This window comes from Amphiura filiformis, chromosome 7 (genome assembly GCF_039555335.1).
Source record: "Amphiura filiformis chromosome 7, Afil_fr2py, whole genome shotgun sequence".
NCBI lineage: Eukaryota > Metazoa > Echinodermata > Ophiuroidea > Amphilepidida > Amphiuridae > Amphiura > Amphiura filiformis.
Window position 1 is genome coordinate 35,415,781 of NC_092634.1, and position 9,544 is coordinate 35,425,324.

A 9,544-nucleotide genomic window follows, 5' to 3' on the forward strand; every position below is an offset into this window, starting at 1 on the left:
TTCGTAAATGTCACTTCAGCTTTTCTGGATGAACACAGACAGACTATTGTCAAGCAGGCCAGTACCAGCACATTTGAAGGCATGTATATATAGGCCTGTTATCGACACATGATTTCTAATTCAACACTTCGTTGGTGAAAAAAATACGACAATCGACACATGTCGAAACTCATAATAAGATTTTAAAATGCTCAAAAAGTCCACAGGTAAGCTTAAAATCGAGCAGATATGTGTTACGATTGCCAACTTCCGGTGTAAACATACTTCCTGGTTCGTTTCTACTTCCGGGTTCAGGTCAACTTCCGGAGGTAATTTTTGACTTTCAGATGAAATCATGATCGTACGGTAAGCTTACCGGTGTTTGGACAAAATAGCATGGAAATTTATTTATTTTTTGTCTTTTTGATATGTGTCGTAAAGTGTCGAAAAAGGACAATTTATTTTGACATGTCGGATTTAGGGTCATATCAACGATATACGACACAAACGACAGTCGATAACAGGCTTATGTATATACTTCATGAACTTGACTGTTCATAGCACAGGCCAGGCCCGTATGTAGGATTTTTGTTGGGGGGTGCTGATTTTGAAAAAGTGGACTTTTTTTTTTTTTTCCAATGGGGGGGGGGGCAATTTTGAGAAAAGTGGACTTTCTTCCCAAAATTTGAACCTTTTCATTAAAAAGGCATAAAAAATGTGATTTTTTTGGGACTTTTTAGACTTTTCAAAATTGGGGGGGGGGCACGCATCCCCCGCCCTGCGTACGGGCCTGGTACAGGCGGATAATCAAGAGCATTTAGAGCAGCATTGTCATCGTAATTGTTATATCAAATAACTATTTAATAATAATTATTTATTTAATTGTCTATGGAATGTACTGCATATATATATTAGAACTTGTGTTTGAAAACTTGTTAAAACTCATCTGTCAGAGACATTCTATAATTCTTAAGTTTATTTCCTTAATTTACTTTTACTTCTACATTATTTGTACCCATTTTTTTTTTTTGTGGGATATTTAATACATGCAGGCCTAAAATTGATCTTTTACACTATTTTGGCAATACGTTATAGAGGTTTGATATTGAATAGGCGCTTGAGTTTAATCGTTTTTATTGTCATCTATACAAAACTTGACCGTCCAAGCCTTGCGGCATGTATTGCCAGATCTGCCTCTTCCAATACGAGGCAACCTGCGCAAGGGAAAGTTGACCAATAAGGATAATAGCCTACATCATAATAGGCCTATCATACAGCGTTTGAGTTTAATCGTTTTATTGTCATCTATACAGTGCTACCAAAACTTGACCCTCCAAGGCTTGCGGCATGTGTTACCCGATCTGCCCCTGCCTATACGAGGCAACATGCGCAAAGGTAAGTTGACCAATCAGGATAATAGCAGAGGATGATTTAAGCACTTCCCACCACGCCACTGTGTTGACTTGCGGTTAGCACAGCTGTGTGAGTGTACATGACACGACTGCTCGCACAGTGCATTGACGGCAATGGTTAAATTTGAATTTGGACTAATATATTTACAATAAAAACGCATTCACAATGCTGGTCGATTTCACATTTTATGTTACCTACAGAAGGTGTGAATTATCCTTCATGCATACATCACTTTAGATCTGAAATCGACCAACTAATAATGACACATGCACAATTCTTAAACAACATCTTTTGCACAGAATTCAATGGGATTTGAAAAGTAAAGTGGCAGTTGAAACTCTGGTGATAACACGTTTGCAGTGCATGATGGGGCTTCCTTAAATCATCCTCTGGGATAATAGCCTACATCATAATAGGCCTACCATACAGCATTTGAGTTTAATCGTTTTTATTGTCATCTATACAGTGCTACCAAAACTTGACCCTCCAAGGCTTGCGGCATGTGTTACCCGATCTGCCCATTCCCATACGAGGCAACCTGCGCAAGGGAAAGTAGACCAATCAGGATAATAGCCTACATCATAATAGGCCTACCATACAGCGTTTGAGTTTAATCGTTTTTATTGTCATCTATACAGTGCTACCAAAACTCAACCCTCCAAGCCTTGCAGGCATGTACTGCCAGATCTGCCACTTCCAATACGAGGCAACCTGCGCAAGGGTAAGTTGACCAATAAGGATAATAGCCTTCATCATAATAGGCCTATCATACAGCATTTGAGTTTAATAATTTTTATTGTCATGCTACCAAAACTACAATCGTGTAGTATAATACAGACTGCGTGGTGATTATACAGGGAACTTTTAATACTGGCTGTGCTGTAAATATTTGTGTACTCAGGTACCGGGTGTATTGAGGTGGAAACTGGGTTAATGGCTCTTAGCATCAAATAATTTCAATCTTGTTTTTTTTACAAATTCGAGGCACCCTAAATAATGCAGACATTTGTCACAATCATTTGTTTTATCATCGTCAGATTGGCAGGCAGACGAAAGACTGCCACGAATGTAAGGAGGCCATACCAACAGCATGCAAACACTGCAAGCACTGTGGCGCCTATCAGCCATCAAGGGCTAGGGAGCCAAAATCGTACACAGTCTCAACTGCAGTTTCTGCATTGAAACGGCAACTAGAGAACAAGGGCTTTTTGGCAACTGGAGAGGAAAAAATGAATGTTAATTATTATGTACAAAACATTTCTTGCGATTCAGTTTGCATTTGCAATAATATATTGTAAAATTTGAATTACGTTCTGGCATGGCTCGAAAAAGTGGGGAATTGGGGAAGCTCATTCCCAGGAAATGTTGGTGTTTGGAGGGAAATTCTGGTATTTGGAGGGAAATTGTGTCTTTTTTGTATATAAAAACATGCTCTTTAATTGTGGGAAATTTAGCTTGCTTCCCGGGAAATTAACATTTTTTCGAGCCCTGACGTTCTGGTACACCAGAATGAAATTACAACACATTCTCTATATATGGGGCTGCGTAATACACATTATCATGCATAATTCCCAATGCAAAATCTGATAGAGATCTACTACACTTTCAATTTTTTCATGATATGTCATTATGCCTGTTGGTGCTGGATATATAAATATTTTAGTCTCTTGTTGGGGATTATGTCGCAATTTGCTGGATTTTTTTATTTTGCTTTTTAATTTCTTTATTTTTAATTATCCCGGCTCATGGGCCTAGTCGCTATTATCATTATTATTATTACCATCAGCAACATTCTAAAGCAGATAAATAAGCCTTGAGAAGTTGAGACATCAGTATTACATACATTATATTCTATATTCACTGCTTTATTTTTTTACAGAAAATTATGACTATTTTCTTTCTCTCTGATAGAGAATGATCAACATCATTTTTATTGTCATCTATACAGTGCTACCAAAATTCGACCCTCCAAGCCTTGCGGCATGTGTTACCCGATCTGCCTCTTCCAATACGAGGCAACCTGCGCAAGGGAAAGTTGACCAATCAGGATAATAGCCTACATTATAAAAAGAACATCTAACGAGACTTATGAGTAGACTAATGGTCGGCACCGTTTTTTAATGTCGACATAATTTGTATGTCGACATAAAAAAAATTCTTAAAAAAAAAAATCAGCAACATTCTAAAGCAAATAAATAAGCCTTGAGAAGTTGAGACATCAGTATTACATACATTATATCCTATGTCCACTGCTTTATTTTTTTTAACAGAAAATTATGACTATTTTCTTTCACTTAATCACAATTTACAGCAATAAGATACACCCCCTGTTTTGGAATGGGAAAAAACAAAAAATGAAGGCGTCACTCGCTGCGCAAACACTGAGCAATTCAGATGCAACGGCTATAGAGTATTTAACCAAGCTCGCGCCAGAGGAGTTCAGTGCAAGTGAAGATTCCAGCAAATGGATAAAACAGATACACAGGTATAATTCATGCACCGCAGCTGAAAAAAATATCCCATTATGCTTTGCATTTATAAAATGTTCAATATGGTGCAGGCATATGCTGCTAAAGACAGGTTAGCATGTTACAATTGCCAGAGGAGATACCTTCAGGAGACCAAATCAGAAATATAGATATTGAAACATATGGATCAAGAGTTTCTTCACTCAGGTGGTGTAGTTAGGGAAGAACCGAGGCATTGTCACTTTATGCCTTTTGCTGAAACCAGCTACATGAGTAAATTTTCCAGTCCTATATCAGATAAATATTTTCCTGTATACAACAGTAATCTCTTTCAACATAATGAGGACACACACACAGGAGAGACCGTACAAATGCTATTACAGCAGTTTCAGTGCAAAATGTTTATCCGTTATTACGGAACATAAAAGAACACATAGAAGATGCCTTTTAATTGCAGTAGCTGCAACAGGCTCACAGTTGCAAAGACATATCAGAACTCGCACTGGGGACAAGACATAAAAATGTGGGAAATCATACAAAGCTTGATTTGGATGATGAAATAGTTTGTCAGCTATGGGAATAATTTCTCAACATATCACAACACCACTGATGAAAATGATAGAGAATGATCTACATGTTCTAGATACAGACTTAATCAGAAAGTCCCAAGATTGGATGGTAGATCTCTCTCCTCTCGTCAATGACAGTACCATCCTCTTTGTTGATTGTTGGACAGAGTAGAAGGGGAGATACTGATTTGTGTCCTCGCAACAGATAATTCAAAAAATGGTGCGAGAGGACTATGACTATATAAATCATCAATACGATATTTGGCACTTGGCCAAAACTGTTGCCAAGAAGCTATGCCAGAAAGCCCAGAAGCAAGATTGTGGAGAATTAATGGACTGGATTCCAGCGATAAAAACACACTTGTGGTGGTGGGGGGATGCAGAGGAGATGCTTGAAAGGTAGATGTCCACAACACACCATTGTACCAACAACCACAACTAGGGTTTGGAAAGTTCCAGAAATTTGAACATGACCCATTAAATGAGCGAGAGGAGGAAGTCAAGTGGTTGGAACCACGCTCTCCACCACACCAGACTTTCAATTAAGTGCTGGATGATACTAGGCTGAAGAATGATATTAAAAGACTGAACCTGTTCTGCCACACAGGGCAACTTGAGAACTACCATGGACTTATGCTGAAGTACCTGCCAAAGCGGATACCTTTCAGTTTTGAAGGTATGGTGGCAAGAACCAATGTCAATGAGATTCAATACAAGAATACAAGAGGGCTTGAAAAGAAATAAATGCGGACAAAGATGTGACAAGCCTTCCTACAAAACAGCAAGGCTGTCCTTTGCTTCTACCAAACTCTGTGGATTCTGCTCTGCAGACATATGTCAGGCGGGTTCCCCTCAATGGTGGCATAATAAATAGAAAAATCGTAATCGGTGCTGCAAAGGGAATTCTAAAGGCGAAAGGGAAACAAAGTTTGCTGGAAGCACATGGTGGAAGTCTTTCATTGACGCGATCATTTGCGATGTCATTTCTAAAGCGACTTGGATATGTCAAGCGCAAGGGGACCAAGGCTGCACGTAAACCAGAGATGGAAGAAATGCAAAATTTCCTATAGAAAGTGTTGTTCAATATTTCCCGGTAGAGGTGGATGCGTAGTACACTCATGTATAAATACTGCAATAACTTGTAGCCACCAGCATTTAACAATCATGTTTACATCTAATGCAGAAAATCATAAAATATTGACTGATATACATCCAACAGTAGGATGTATATCAGTCCATAAGCCAAACATTATTTGCTGATATCTGTCGATTTGTGTGTGTGTTAGGATGGGACAAAGTAAACAAGGCCATATACACATAAAAAACAACAACATTGTAGCAAAGTATGCCAGAATGAGCTCCACCCAGACAAGATTACACAAATAGTACCAAATGCACAAGCAGACATGCTGGTGTGTGTGTGTGAGGTTGTTTTCTTCAATCAGAAGGTTTTCCAAAGATATCCTGATCTCTGCCCAGAGAAAAGCACCTGTTCTTCATGCACAGGCAATGCTTGCGAAGAAACAATTATGTTTATGAATGCGCGGTACGGTAAGGAACCTGTATCTTCACCTAGCGTAAAGACACAAAGGTAGGATAGAAATGTTATCCTCCTTCAGCAGATTTGCCAATATATCGAGATCTCGCCACTGCAAAGATGGAATTTAAAAAAATGATCTGTGAGAATAAAACCTTATTGACATGTATGTTAAAATAAACATACTTAATCAAAATCATTTTCAATTTATTTGGTTCGTGTTGCAGGTGAAAATGGTAATTCACAGAGGGATTGGTGGGTACAGCCGATACCTTACATTTCTCAAGGTTTCTCCAAACAACCGCAAGGAAACTGTTCTCCAGCACTTTCTGCAGGCTGCAACAGAATGTAGAGTTCCCTCTTGTGTCAGAGTTGATGCAGGAGGGGAAAATAATGATGTGTGCACCATCATGGAATTTCTCAGGGGAGTAGATGGAGGATCATTCATCCGTGCACGCTCTGTCCACAACCAGGGGATAGAGCGTGCTTGTGGGTGGATGTGTGGAAAGGGGTCACCAATTTGTATTATGACATTTTTAATTTTTTTCGAGCAGGAAGGGTTTCTGTATACTGACAATGTTCAGTTCCCATATATATATATGGGCATTACATTATGCATTTCTGCCACGCATTGACAGGGACCTGCAGTTGTTCGGGCACCAGTGGTACAACCATTGAATCAGAACAGCAGACAATGAATCACCACTTCAGTCTCTTTGTAAGTGTAGCATTCTCTGCACCTTACCTCTTCTCCCATGTCTTCTTGTAAGAGAGGACATCTTTTCATTATCCCGCCCTAAGGGAAATGGTTGCCTGGGGCAGCAGAGCCATGGAAGTAGGTGACCCCAAAAGCAGGGTTTAATTTCAATTAGAATTGGATTTATGAACTGTTACGATTTGTTCACAAATAAATATGGGAAACAAAAGTTCAAACAACGCCGACAACATGAACAACAACCAGGATAACAGCCCCGGTAGCAACAACCAGCGACGTATCACCCCTCTGTCAAGATAGTTCTACGCGAATCGTCGCTCCAATGGCAATGGTCCAAACAACGAAAATGTGACTAGCTCTAACGAACATGCTAGCCCAAATGTTAGTGGTTTGGATAGTGGATCCTGTAACACGCAGGATCCCCCACAAGATGTGGTTGGATCAAAACCTGAGAAAAGTGGTAAACAAAAATCTAAAACCAATTATGTTAGTGGAGACATTGAAACAAGAGGAGCATAAGTTACAAAATAACAGAATGGACAAGCTACAATCCTTGGTTCTGTTGTCAAAATATGAAAATGACAACCTTGAACAGTACTCAAGAAGAGAATATGTGAGGATTGCAGGAATCGGTGCTGAGGTTCAGGATGACAATGCAGTTGTTGAGCTTGGTGGTCTGATTGATTTGAGATCAAACCAGCAGATATCTCCACTGTCCATAGAGCGGGGAGAGCTGATAAAACAGGTGCGCGACCAGTTTTGTGCAAGTTTGTATCACATCAACCAAAAGAGAAATTGATCCAAAACAAAAAGAAACTAGAGCATTGATGCTACCAAATTAAAGGTAAGGTATTTATCAACGAGGACCTTACTGCTTTGACAGCGAACGCATTGACAGGGACCTGCAGTTGTTCAGGAACCAGTGGTACAACCATTGAATCAGAACAGCAGACAATGAATCACCACTTCTGTCTCTTTGTAAGTGTAGCATTCTCGGAACCTTTCCTCTTCTCCCGTATCTTCTTGTAAGAGAGGACATCTTTTCATTATCCCGCCCAAAAGGAAATGGTTGCCTGGGGCAGCAGAGTCATGGAAGTAGGTGACCCCAAAAGTTTACTTTCAATTAGAATTGAATTTGTTATAGAAATGATAAGTAATGCACTGTTACGCTTTGTTCACAGATAAATATGGAAAACAAAAGTTCAAACAACGCCGACAACATGAACAACAACCAGGATAACAGCACCGGTAGCAACAACCAGCGATGACAGTTCTACGCGATTCGTCACTCCAATGGCAACGGTCCAAACAACGAAAATGTGAGCAATGCTAACGAACATGCTAGCCCAAATGTTAGTGGTTTGGATACTCATAATGGTACTAGTGTATCCTGTAACACGCAGGATCTCCCAAGCCCAAATGTTAGCAGTTTGGATACTCATAATAGTAATGTATCCTGTAACACGCAGGATCCCCCAAGCCCAAATGTTAGCAGTTTGGATACTCATAATAGTAGTGTATCCTGTAACACAGGATCCCCCAAGCCCAAATGTTAGCAGTTTGGATACTCATAATAGTAGTGTATCCTGTAACACGAGGATCCCCAAGCCCAAATGTTAGCAGTTTGGATACTCATAATAGTAGTGTATCCTGTAACACGCAGGATCCCCCAAGCCCAAATGTTAGCAGTTTGGATACTCATAATAGTAGTGTATCCTGTAACACGCAGGATCCCCCAAGTCTAAATGTTAGCAGTTTGGATACTCATAATGGTAGTGTATCCTGTAACACGCAGGATCCCCCAAGCCCAAATGTTAGCAGTTTGGATACTCATAATAGTAGTGCATCCTGTAACACGCACGATCCTCCACAAGATGTGGTTGGATCAAAACCTGAGAAGGAGGGTAAACAACAATCTAAAACCTATAATGTTACTGATGATGATGATAATGTTGATTCTTGTAGGTCAATTCAAAAAGGGGGACAGGATATGACAGGAAATGAAAATGCTTATGACAGTGAGGACGATTTTGCAACCAGTAGGCCTAAGTGTACGCATAACATATCCGTTTCTAATACATGTAGGTAGCACCATTAGTATCATTAGCAGTAGCAATAGTGATGATAACGCCCCTAAACCAGCCTGGAAAGCAAACCTTTTCAAATGGCGCTGGTGCTGCAGTAATGACGCTAAATCACAGTAAACTCTAACCATCCGTTAAATATCAAGCGAATTAAATACAAACAACAAAGGGCCGCTGTGCATAGACTTGCGTGTCAGCAACAAAAAGAGTTAAACAAAAAGTTAAATTTACAAATGCGCGAGGAGATTTCCAACTACCTGAGTGATCTGGATCAAGGGTAGCGCTAGGTCCAAAAGCTCGGGGTCCCTTGGGACCCCCGAGCTAACAGAAAATGCAAAATGGGGGGTCCCTAAAGAAATATCGGGGGTCCCAACTATTGTCTAGCCAATTCAATTTATTTGTGTGATACCATACTATTTTGGGGGGAGCAGGGGTTTATTAAATATTATTGTATTTTTTTGTTTGTTCTTTCTTTTTTTTTTCTTTTTCTTTCTTTTTCTTTTTGTTTTTTTTTCTTTTTTTTTTTTTTTTTTTTTTTTTTTTTTTCTTTTTTTTTTTTTTTTTTTTTTTTTTTTTTTTTTTTTTTTTTTTTTTTTTTTTTTTTCTTTTTTTCTTTCTTTTTTTTTTTTTTTTTTTTTTTTTTTTTTTTTTTATATTTTTTTAATTTTAATTTTTTATTTCAATCAAATTAGTATAATTACCTAATATTTCCCCCGCCACTGCCTGCCCAATAATACTTTTAATACTGCCCTCTATTGTCGGTATTTGCCAGTAAACAA